Raw genomic sequence first — 13734 nt, forward strand, 5'->3', positions numbered from 1 at the left:
ACCTAGATAGGTTACTTCTTGACAACAATATTGGAGTTTAGAAGGGGACACCTTATGATTCAACTCACAGAGATGTTGCAACAATGACACCGTAGCAATTTTGCAAATGTCCTGAGTATCAGCAGCCACCAATAAGTCATCGACGTATTGAATTAAGGCCGCACCGATCGGCAACCTAAACGCATCCAGTTGACCCTTCAAGGCTTGACTGTAAATCGATGGACTTTCACAGTAGCCCTGAGGAGCGCGCTTGAACCGGAAGCTGCGTCCACCGAGAGAGAAACCGAAAAGGTCTCTGCTCTCCTCGGCAATCGGGATGCTAAAGAACGCATTCTTTAAGTCAATCACCGAAAACCACGATGCAGAAGCTGGAATCAGAGTCAGTAGCGCCGTGATGTCAGGCACAACAGGGAATTGAGGAACCACAATTTTATTCACCTCCCGTAAATCAATAACAAAACGATAAACGGGCGGTTTTGAAGGATCAGTACGTTTAAGGATGGGCAGTACAGGGCTGTTGCACACGTTTCCCCGAGTCTCTTCAATAACATCTTTCTCGATCAGATCATAAATGATCGCTAACAATGCTCGTTCACCATCAAGAGAGATACGATACTGGGGAATACGTGGCAATCGCACATTAGATTTCAACTGAACAACATAAGGGGAGATGTCAAGTAGGCCCACATCGTTGGGACCTGTTGCCCACAAAGACGCAGGAAGAGAACTCAATTCCGGTGGAAGCTTATCGAGAGACAAATACATAGGAGAGACAACCCTCTCTCCTAACGTCAGCTTTACACCCGCAGGAGAACAATACAAAGTTGCATATAAACGTTTAAGCAAATCCAGGCCCAAAAGATTTTCATCACAACCAGTAGTCAAAATTAACGGAGCTTGAAGCTCACGTGGCCCAATTGTAAGGGGCAAAGGGCACGAAACTGGATTGCTAACGGGGGCGCCAGAGAATCCAACGGAGACATTTGTTAAGCCAGACAAAGGTGCGCCAGGGAGTTTCGAATGCATAATAGAACTTTTCGCTGCACCAGTGTCCAACAGAAAAGGCTCAACGACGCCCATTGTAGCAACTGCGACGTAAGGCCCTCTCTGATCAACCGGAACTGATACCACTCCCTCTCCTTGTCTTTGGCTGTCCTAGTAATTACCGTCGTCAGTTCCCTGATCGACGTAATAATCATCTACATTGTACTGCGCAGATCGTCCTTGCGATGATCCACGTTGATCAAAACAATTATTAGAATTAGAAGTGTTATCGGAACGATCATTCTGAGCACCACGACCCCTACCGCGTGACACCTGATGCGAACCACCACGACCTCCTTTAGACGAATTACCACTATTGCGATCATTCAGAACAGGGCAATTGAATTTAATGTGCCCCTCCTGTCTACAATAAGCACATTGATTGTACCCTAACGATGATCTTTGGGAGGAGGAATCATTACGCGGCTGCGATCGATTCGATTGCGACTGCGATCTATTCTGTTGGGATGCATTCTGATTTGAACGTGGAGGATATGCTTGTTGAAGCAACACTTTAGTCTTAAGCTCTTTCGTCTTTTTATCAGCGCGGTCGTTCTCTTCTTTCTCTCTGTTCTCATAATATTGTGCTGTGGCCAATATCTGAGCTGAAGTAGAAACGGCCCACGCACTCTCTGAATTCTTTAATTTATTGCTCAAATCGGGCAATAAGTTAGAGACAAATTTGTCCACGAATAACCTTTGACCACCCTCAGTGCCCATATCCTGACCACTATGGTCGATGAATGCTTGCTCGAACCTCGTAAAGAAGTCGGAAACACTCTCGTCCTTCTTTTGCTTACAAGCTGATAATTTGTCCCAATTTACCCTCATAGCTGGCATAAGAGTCTTCATTAACGTTATTATTCTTTGAGGGAGAGCAGCAATCAACTGGTCGGGTTTAGCACCACCAGTTTGTAACCCATCAGCCGCTATAATGGCCGCCCAATCACCACCTAATTCATTCGGATGATTCGCCTGACGAATCTTAGCCCATACCGGTTGCGGAACAACATTGCCGAACAGCATATCAATATCAGCAAGGTTCATTATCGTAGCATCTACGAGCTGCGATAATTCCTTGTAATACCCTGTAGGATTTTTGCGAGGGTCAGGCAAAGATTGCTTCACCTGTAACACTTCTGAGCGTTTCCATGGGAGATGTATCCATACTCTCTGGAAATGCGCCAATGTCGGAGGGTGAGCATTAGGGTCAGCTGGCATCCATACCGGCGGAACTTCGCGCATAGGAAATTGACCAGATTCATCGGGCAATCTTTCAACATCCTCAACAAATAAGGCTTGGGGTATGGGAGCGGGACGGAAAGATAGCAACCGCTCAACAGCACGTCGAACGTTAGTATCCACTATCAGTCCATTTGAGAACTGAAGCTGAAGATCAGACAAAGCGGCCAGCACCTCGTCAGGCGCATCAGCCGATATCTGATCGCGAAGGAACTTACACATTTCATCGAATACGTATCTTTGGGTTGGTATATTGAATTGACAAAACGTTTCGAGTACAACACGTGGCGGATTTCTAAGAGGGTTTACCATCCAACCCATCGCCATGTTATATAGCGCGACACGTTCTCTGTTACCAGGAAGCTGACTACGTCTCTGAGGACCATCGGAACCAGCGGACCCATGAACAGGTCCGAGCGAATGAAAGAAACTAGCCGCAAGAGGAGAATTACGAGAACGAGTCGAGGGAGAAGTATAGGACACAGGGCTAACAAGTGAAGGAGTAGAAACAGTAGCAACAGCAGGAGTTAATAAAACAGGAGCAGTAGCGGGAGCAGGAGTATGTGGAAGCGGAGGAGCAGTAGGGATAGCAGTAGGCAAAGGAGCAGGAACAGTCGGAAGAGCGGATGCAGGTTGAGGAACAGGCACAGGAAGAATAGGCGGAGGAATAGGTGCAGCAGGAACCACGGAAGCTGCGGTACCCTGTACATACGGAGGTGGCGACTTCATAAGATAAGACATTAAAGGATCCTCAACTGACTCTTCCTTCTTTTCCGACTCCGTAGGCAAAGCTGGATAACATTTATCCACGGTCATACGCTGTAGTCTATCAAACACTTCCTTATCCTTAACCTCCTTGTCACGCTGAAATTGCTCTGCTTTCTTCACTATAGTAGCAACATTATCTCGCTGATTTCGTTTAGTTTGTCTGATTTCTTTCTGTCGGGCTTCTTTACGCCACAACCGAAAGGCATCAAACATGGCCGGCCTTGACTTCCTTTCGAACAATTTAATCTCTAGATTATCTAAGATCGGGGCCTCAAAGCTACCATGAGGTGGCCAACGAAGGTCACCGTCCTTCTTCGTATATTTAATCCAATAATCATTAAAAGTAATCGGGCCTAGCCCATGTTTACTGTACAGTTCATAAGTCGGAGTTCCAACCGGAGGTATCGGACACGAGTCCTCCAGTCGGGAATCCGTACTACAAGGTCTGAAGCAACTGAACAAAGTACTACGACCAGGCATCTTGCACACCAGCCGAGTTTCACAAACTTCAAGGGTTACGGGATTTACCAAGTCCCAGCAAAGAACAAAACCCTCGGTTTTTGGCGGCTGCAGTCGTCAAACAACACAACAACAACAAAATGCTAGAAAAGTGTCATCGACAAAAACACTCTCGCAGCATCAACAAAAAAAACACTCGCTAAAGTGTCAACAACCAAGGACTCTGGGAGCGACCCACAAATACTTAACTCAAAGATCAATGGCGTCACCAGGAAGGCCCGTCAATCGTCTCGCTCTACCAAGGTCTACGCCAGGCGCCAAAACAGGTCTACAGTCAGGGCAGCAGTCCGTCGCAGCCGTCAGGAGGCGGGAATCTTCGCGGGAAAAGTCTTCGGGCCACTTATTTCGACAACGGGATCGATGAAGCGGGGTGCACCTTCCCTTGGAGATTTCACACGAAGTTCCTCACGATCGTCGGGCTTGGACCGGTACCACTGATGCAGCCCCACGTTGGGCGCCAACTGAAGGACTGGGTTCTTTAAGACCCAGCGGTGCCAGGGCACAACACCTGAAACCTTCGTGGGTAACCTGCTCCGGCGTACGAATCACAGAGACACGGGACACTTCCTTCGGCGTCAAAGATTCAAGGTTTATTTACTGCAGGGAATACAGTAGTCACGACAAGCAACACACGTGCAACTTGGGGAGACTGCTTCAAATTGGTTCTGTGAATCGCTCCTTTTATACACAATTTCCCCATAGGGTTACATTGAACACAAAAGTTTATGACCCGGTTCCCACAGTCATCCCCCAGAGGGGTCGCTTTGGTCACTTTGATACACATAAGGTCCGGAACATAAGTGCGGAAACATTTGGCGGTTCCCAACTGTAAAAACCCATCTTCCCAACATTAGTGCATTCCAATCGGTAATAAACAGATCGAAATAGGAACAGGAACAGGTGTAGAGGAAGACGGAGACAGTGGGGAGATCGGAAAGGGTGTAAAAAGGGGAGGCATCGAGAAACACGAGATACGGGCATCAAAGGGACGTGCCTAATGAGATGCACGGCTGAGACAATAAGTCCGTGCAGCGAGATGAGCCTCGAGCGGCGCCATCTGCTTTACAGTAGCATCTCCCTCATCATAAAGACACTTACAAAGAACATGTGTCTTTCGTAAATATCTTGGGAGTCCCAGGGTCGCGAAGCGGACAACGTCCGTTCGCTGGCTACTTGAGGGCAAGAGACAAAATGGATGCCGTATCTAAGATGGAACCCGTGGGAACAGATAAAAATACCCACGTAACAGATGAATCGTTTAGGTTAGCACAGCGAAACTGCGCACACTTACTAAACTCGTCATTTGCGGTTCATAGATACCAGACTCGACCATATTCGTACGAGTCGAAAACACCACTTACAATTGTCACGGAACCTCACTCTCAAAAAGCCTAAGCTAGATGTTGTGGACTATGTACTTGGTCTCCGCTCCCGGATGGCTGAATACATGGAGAGAGCATCTGAAAACCTGGAGGCCAGTCAAGAATTACAGAAAGCTTGGCATGACCAAAAGGCTGTTCTGGTTGAGTACACGCCAGGGCAGATGGTGTGGGTGTTGGAGCCAGTGGCCCCAGCAGCACTCCAGGACAAATGGACTGGACCCTACCCTATTGTTGAGAAAAAGGGAGAAGTCACCTATGTGGTTGACTTTGGAACCCCTAGGAGCCCCCACAGGGTGCTCCATGTAAATCGTTTGAAAGCATTTGTTGACAGGGAGGATATGAGCCTGCTCATGGCCACAGATGGGGACCAGGAGGAAGAGAGTGACCCTCTCCCAGACCTGCTTTCCCAGAACCTTGATGATGGTTCAGTTGATGGAGTAGCCTTGGCAGGCAGCCTCGCTGAGCAGCAACAGGTGGACTGCAGACAGGTGTTGCAGACCCACAGGCATATGTTTTCACTCACACCCAGTCAAACTAACTGGTGCACCCATGAGGTGGACACTGGTGACAGTCTGCCTGTGAAGAATAAAATCTACAGGCAACCGGACCACGTCAGGGATTCTATAAAGGCTGAGGTGCAAAAGATGCTTGAGCTTGGAGTGATTGAGCCATCTGAGAGCCCATGGGCCAGCCCAGTAGTCCTTGTGCCAAGTCCCCATACCAAAGATGGAAAGAGAGAAATGAGGTTTTGTGTGGACTACAGAGGTCTCAATGCTGTCACTAGGACAGATGCACATCCCATTCCAAAAGCAGAAGAGCTCATTGATAAATTGGCTTCTGCCAAGTTTCTGAGAACATTTGATTTGACAGCTGGCTACTGGCAGATCAGGTTAGCTGAAGAGTCAAAAGCCAAAACAGCATTCTCTACCCCTAGTGGACATTATCAGTTTGTGGTAATGCCCTTTGGTTTGAAGAATGCACCTGCCACCTTCCAAAGGTCGGTGAATCAAGTCCTTGCTGGGTTGGATGACTTTTGTGCAGCATATCTAGATGATATTGCTGTCTTTAGCTCCACCTGGGAGGATCGCCTGATCCACCTGAAGAAGGTTCTGGAGGCCCTGCAAAAGTCAGGCCTGACTATCAAGGCTACTAAGTGCCAGATAGGGCAGAGCAAGGTTGTGTACCTGGGCCACCTAGTAGGTGGGGGTCAGGTTCAACCATTGGAGAGCAAGATCCAGACCATACAGGACTGGGCTCCTCCAACTACCCAGACACAAGTCAGAGCCTTCTTGGGCCTGACTGGGTATTACAGAAAGTTTGTGAAGAACTATGGGTCCATTGTGACACCATTAAATGACTTGACATCCAAGAAGATGCCAAAAAAGGTTCAGTGGACAGTTACCTGTCAAAAGGCATTTGATGACCTGAAGAAGGCCATGTGCTCTGCACCTATCCTGAAGAGTCCTGACTACTCCAAACAGTTCATTGTACAGATAGATGCTTCTGAGTTGGGGGTGGGAGCTGTGCTTTCACAACTGAATACAGATGGTCATGACCAGCCCATTGCTTTTATTAGCAGAAGGCTGACCCCCAGGGAGAAACGTTGGTCAGCTATTGAGAGGGAGGCCTTTGCTGCGGTTTGGGCCCTGAAGAAGTTGAGGCCATACTTGTTTGGAACTCACTTCCTAATTCAGACAGACCATAAGCCCCTCTTGTGGCTAAATCAGATGAAGGGTGAAAGCTACTCAGGTGGTCCATTTCCCTACAGGGGATGGACTTTACAGTGGAGCACCGCCCAGGGACTGACCATGGTAATGCAGATGGTCTCTCCAGGTACTTCCACTTAGAACATGAAGACTTATCTGGTCAAGGTTAAGTTTAATGTCCCTGCGTTTGGGGGGGGGGGGTTGTGTAGGAGAGTAGGGTCTGCTATCCTATGGTCACCCCAATTTTTGATTTTTGCTTCACTGGTTTTCGACTTAATGAGGCTGTGGGCCTGCTAATCCGACCCCCAGCCTGCTGTTCTCTCTCTAAATTCACATAGATGTACTATAGGTACATAACCCAATTGGAACTGGACTCCTTGTCAGCCCCTGTACCATGCACTATAGGTGCTCAGGGCATAGGTGCCACCAAGGCCTACCAGGGGCTGAAGCATAGCTTTTGCCACCCCTGGCTGGTTCTTAAATTGACACAACTGGCTGATCACTCAGCTGGGGCAAGTTGGTGTAATCATCTCTTGCTTAGATATAGTATACCTATATCTAAACCTATATCTGGACACATATAAACCTGTGAGCCACTCCTATGGAAGGCCTTATCAATCCTGGAGGCAGAGTGCGTGGTTTAATGTGAGATGGAGCTCGAGCATGAGCTGAGCCTGTCTGCAGCTGTCGGGAACAAGTCCCTAAGCTGTTCCGGGATAATGCCATACCATATACTATTAAGTGCATTATAATCCTCACGGTTATATGCTAACTTTGGTTTGGCTTTATCAAAACATGTTGTGTAAGGTGTCATACGATTTGGAATACTATCCCCTCAACAGTCCTGTCGACGGGGATAGCATTCCACCCTTCTAGAGGGAGAAGACATGTTACTTTACTGAAACGCGGTTGATTTTAAAAGAGCCTCAGCATCACAAAATGGACGCTTCTGCCACAGACACAAGTCTGACCTCTTGCTGGCGACCGAAACTCAGCCGAGGAGGCCTGGACAAAGGCTTTCCTGTCGCGGGGAGGTGTCACACAACCCCAGACAGGAGATAGTGGATTGTAGCAGGGAGGTTTGAAAGAAACCAGACACTGCCTGGGGCGCACAAGGCTTCCCCTTGCATAATCCGGTCAAACCGGTTCTGGGGCACACCAGCCCCAGTCCCAGCGTGACCTGGACAAAGGGAAAGGGGTGTAACCACCCCCTTCCTGGGTCCCACCCATAGGAGGGGACCTAGCAGGTAATCCAGCCCCCTAGATTGGTAAAAGAATGGGAGCAGTGCCAAAGCACTCAGATTATCCTGACTGAAAATTATGAAACGAAACTCTGGACCCTTCGACATCCTGCTCGACGTAGAAGACTGAAGAATCTCCCTTGTGGTCAAGGAGTGACCACCCTGTGCAAACAGGCACCATCCAGCACCTCAACGTTTGCTTTGTTGCAGTTCCCACCGGAACTCGAGCGACAGAGTTCAACAAGACCAAGCGAGCCTGCCTTCTAACAGCCTGCTCCACAGTCCCTGCAGAGCTGAGACCCGTGGAGGCGACCTGAAGCGTGGGGCCGCCATCTTGGAAAGACCACGAGACGCTGACCGTACAGCCTGCGAGTGATCCTCGAAGCTGTGCATTGGTGTCTGAGAAGCCCCAGCCCTGAGCCTTTCTTGCACCGAAGCTCACCCCTCTAGACTCACCGAGTGCTGTGTGGGGCCCTTCTGCATCTTTTGGCTTAACGCGTTGGCCCGGTCACTTGCCTGTTGGCTTGTGGCCCCTGTGCCGACGAACCTTGAAAACCAACTTGTGAATCTGGTTGCTCCAGACTTGCTCTCGCTCCCCTGAAAAGGAGCGCTCGCTCTGACCCTCCTGGTCCGAGTGTAAGGCCATCTTTGAATCCTGCGTGGGTTTCCCTTTACCAAGTGTTGTTTACTCCGATCCGGAAGCCGACACCGCCGACAGTGTGAGCCTGCGTGGGGCAGCTCGTGATCCACTCCTGGACATCCTCGGTGCCCCAGAGTCTACGTGGCAGCGGAGAGAAGCGACCTGAAAGCGCCCGACATCGCCTGGTTCCATCTGGATCCGGCCTGGTCACTGCTGAGTGACCCAGACTCTGTCCCCTCTGCTTTCAGATCATCTTTATCTTCGATCCACTCTTGGATCACACCGGACACTTCTCGACTCGACGCCTGCAGCATCTTCAGCTCCAAGCACCGTCAACCAGCGTGACAAAACCCGACACTACTTCGCACCTGTGCACCCGCTTCCTGTGGGTGAGGTAACTCATCAACGCCGGTGTTCCCACACTGGTACACACCTCTAGTCTATGTGTCTAAAGTTTCATCTTGCTAGGTTAAGCGGGAGTCTCCTTAAACTATAACTTTATAACTTTTTTGCACCATTGACTTTGCATTGGTGCATGCCTGTGCTTTAAGCACTGCACCCAAATCCCGCGGGCTTTTCCCAACTTCAGCATTGCTGGTCCCGACTGCTCCCAGCGATTCCCTAGGCCCTAGGCCTAACTACTTTTCGATTGGTATCTCTTATACCACTTTCTTAATATATGGGTTGCCTAGCCCCCGGCCTCATCCGTAATTGTGCAACTTTCATATGTTTAACTGTGCTTTTGTATTAACGCTTGTGCCTGTGCACTCATAAAGAGTACAGAGGATTATTTTAGAAATAAATACATATATTTTTATATATAACTTGTGTGGTGTCCTTTCATTTGGTATTACAGGATTGTGATTGCTGAAACAGCTCGCTTAACACAACCTCTTGAGTTTAGCCTTTAAGGCTGCTTAGTCCATGCTACCACTAGGATAGCTTGTCTATAAGGTTGACTTACAACCAGACACCATAAGGGATTGTTTGGACTGATTCAAGGTGTTTCCAGAATTGGAAACATCACATATCAGGCCAACTTCTCACTGGAGTCATGTATGTGTTGAAGAGGGTAAGGCTGTGGGACAGTCCTTGGGGGAGGCCACAGATTATCTTCTTGGGTTCCGAAGTGAATGATTAGAGACAGATTCTCTGGGTCCTTCAGGTGAGGTATGAGGTGATCCATTGGAGAGTATCCCCCTGGATTCCAATGTGATGGAGTTTGTTGATCAAGATGTGATGGGAGACGGTGTCGAAGGCGTCTGACAAGAAAAGAAAAGAAAGCACCTGCTCCACATTAGAACACCCCAACAAAAAAGCTGCAAAACCGTGTGGAAAATATAAACAGAACATATATAAGTGTACAAAATGGAAGTAGTTGCAACATTTTACATGTAAATAACAAACATACAAACTTTAAAATATTGTATATATTTATACTATTATACTACTTTCAGATATAATTACCAAGGCATCAAATTACATAACTTAACACAAAGGACAGCATTAATTAAATGACATGGCTATGCCTACAGACAAGAAAGTGCACTAACAAAAAAAAAGAAATTGTAAATGTACCAAACAATATTCTAATACATGCTATGGGCGAGCAACTACAAAAGATAATGTTGTAATTCATGTAAGAGAACACAACCACCCCCCAAATGTAACAGAAATAAAAGTAAGGGCGATATTGCTGAATTTAAGAGAGGTCAGAATTAGTTCCCAGGAATCCACAATCAACTCCTTTAAGATATACTTCCTAAAGTCCCAAAAAAACATCACAGCCCAATTAACAACTATTCCCACTTTAAATTGTTTAATTGCACAAACTTAAAAAGCCATCAGGGATACTCCTCCTGCCCCTAGAAGATTCCAAGAAATACAAATACCTGAACATTTAACCATAGCATGTATTGAAGAACCTTTGCTTTTACATGACAATCTAAATAATTAGAAACACATCCTAACATTCTTTATAGGAAACACCTGAATAAAACGTAGCCAGTGTCAAACTTAGATAATGTGTGGTACCTTCAAAATGTGTCCCAAAACATTCACTCAAACATACACCAAACATGGGGAATATCAAAATACAAATATCCCTTCTTTATTTGCTCTACTACCAAATAAACAAAGCAGCACATGCTACAACCTCCTAAACCACATTAAACATAAAACAAATAACTGTTACCCCCAAAGTATGAACAGAGACTTTGAGCTAGTCATGATTCAAACCATTTTTTAAATATACCCCCACACAGCCATACAAGGCTGTTACTGTCATGTCAGTCAAAGCATATGGAGACACCTTCAACAATCTGCACTAAGGCCCTGATTATGTGTACGGCGGTCCCAAGACCACTGTACTTGTGGTGGAAGTCCGACTGCCACCTCCTCACTGGTCCAAACGCCTGATTATGACAATGGCGGCCTGACCAACAGAAGACCGTCGCCACAGCCAAGATCCTGGATCCCGCAGCGGTTGGTAAAGTGATGGGGAATGGAGGCGGTGCCAATGCTGGTACCTCAATGCCTATTCCAACCAGTCTTTCCGCCTACCTTTTCATGGCAGGAACCCTGCCATGAAAATGCTGGCAGAAAGTCATGGAAGGGGCCCCAAACAGGGCCGCTGTGCGTTTTAGCTCATTGAGCATTGTGGCTCGGGGCACATGCTGCGCCCCATATGCTGGCACTGTCGTGCGCCATGCACAACATGGTGCATTGCAACAGTGCGCGCAAAACAGTGCAGGCGCTGCAGTGCGGCGACATTGTCTTCAGGCTCACTCTGTGAGCAGAAGCATGTTGTCGCCGGAAGACCACCACTGGCTCACCACCGGCCCGGAATTAAACTCAAAATGCGGCTGTCAGGATGCCACTGTGTTGGCGGCCCTCTCCCGACTGCCAATGCTGTGGCCTCGTGGTTCGACCGCTAAGGTCGTAATCAGGGCCTAAGTGTAGAATATTCTACAAACAGCCAATTTGCATTTGGAATTTAAAATAAATGATAGCACTGGTCTCAGTCCCTGTCACAGAGTTAGTCTAAGAGGTAGCCAACCATTACAATTTATTAACATGAAACCCTTAAAATGAAGATGAACTAAGTCCCCTAAGGGATGATTTCCAAGACACTTGGGTTGGCAGACTGCATTGCTCTGGAAACATACGCCACCCCAAATTCCAACTACCATGGTGTCATTTCTATGACAGATCTTTGGGACAGGAACTAAGAACGAATAATGTAATTGAAGGATGGTACAATGCCTTCCAATCCACACTAGGCAGAACCTCACCAACACTCTATAAATTTATTGAAGCATAACAAAAATAGCAAAGCTACCAACAACTATGAATGGAGCAATCTGTTAGCCAAATTGCCTTTAAACCTAGCAAACAAACCAAATGAATGTACAACATGCTGCAGTTTAAAGTGAAACTCTTCATAAATAATGAATAGATCACTTAGAAATAATATCCAAAAGTATATTATAAAACAAATATTAACCTACCAATGTCCTAAAAAACTAAAATCTAAACATCATAACAATTCCTTTTTTCCAATAAATCATAAATATAATACGTTATTATAACAGTCAAAAATTCAATACAATTCCAATATTAATGAAGACTGAGATAAGAAAATATTATAGAAATTATTTGAATAAGAAATGTAACTGTCACCAACCAAAAAACCATAAGCAAACTCAATCCAGCACATAAATTAATTTCAACACACAACCCACAAAATTCAAAATAAAAATCACATATTTAAATAAATAATAAAACATCACATTTACTACCCAAAATAAATAAATTAAATAAAACTCAGACCCTCATTATGATGCCGGGTGGGCCGCCACTGACAGGTCATCGATCCAACCACTGCATTACAATCCAGCTGGTCAAACCACGGAGGTGGTGGATAGGACCGCAGTCTCCGTCAGGTTCAAAGATCCCATCGGGGCGGTGGTCATATTCCACAGTGTGGGCTGGTGGAATTTGAAACTGGTGAGGCCTATGCAGAACGAATCAAGGTATGCGAGCAAGCGCAGCGAGTGAGCCTGACGGCAATCAGGGTGGTGCAAGGGGGTTCACCCCCGCAAAGAATTTTTTTTTTTAATTTGGCATCTTTTTGGTGCGATGTTCAGCAATATTTCTGTGATAAATGGACTACAAATTCAGTTCTAGGCAATCATAAAAGAAAACTAATCCATCATTTCAGAGACTTTCTGGGTTGCCAAGCAAGTCTGACTTCTGAAGAGGGCTAGGGTACTAAGCAAGACTGTTTCGGCTCTACCCTTTCCAATAGAAAACACTAGTTAGCGATGTGATCAAATTCAATGGACAAACCTGGGGTCTAAGGAGAGTCTCTCTCCTGAGAAAGAAATTTAAAAAATATTGGCAAATGGTGCATTTTAAAGCAAATGAATGCAGCGATAAAGCAAGGCTTATTAAACAGTGGAAACGTATAGTCTTGAAATATTAAACACATTAAAAAGTGCCCTGTATCTTCTTGCATTCATTTGTTCAACAGTTACTGTAATATGTAAATTGTTCTGCATGACAACTTTAGCCCTTTAAAATGTATGCTTGCCCAGTGTCTTGCACTGCATGCAGCATTAACATTGGAAAAATGTGTTCTAATCAGACTTTGGGAAGGACCCACAGCTGCTGGCTGTAACCAGTCATATAGAAATAAGTAAAGACAGGACTTTAAGTGAGATGAAACAAGTGGGTGCTCCCTATAAAGGAGCATGCCAAATACATTTCTGTGATTCCCATATTGTGCCATCAGACCGGAATTCTGGTTTCTCGCTGAGATGTAATTTTATCCAGATAAATGGCACCGCATCTGAACTACGCCTAAAGCCAGTATGATTGGCTTTGTCACTGGGTGTTAGCTTTTTAAGATAAATGAGTAACAACAATGATTTCTTATAAATAATTAACATTGAAGATGTTGAAATTCTGAAATAGTGAGTCTGTGATTTAAATAGCATTGAGGATTGTGGAAGGAATTTTGGCCTTCAATTATGTGTGCTTTATGTTAGATTTGCATCCTCATTTTCTATGCATAGCTTGTCCATCTGCACATCTTCAACCCACTCTCTTTCCTCTTCTGCATCCTCTTTTCACTCTTCCCCAAATGCCCTTCCTCACATCTCTGTCACTTCACCGTCCCCAACATGCAC

Source organism: Lissotriton vulgaris, chromosome 2_1 (assembly GCF_964263255.1).
Source record: "Lissotriton vulgaris chromosome 2_1, aLisVul1.2, whole genome shotgun sequence".
NCBI lineage: Eukaryota > Metazoa > Chordata > Amphibia > Caudata > Salamandridae > Lissotriton > Lissotriton vulgaris.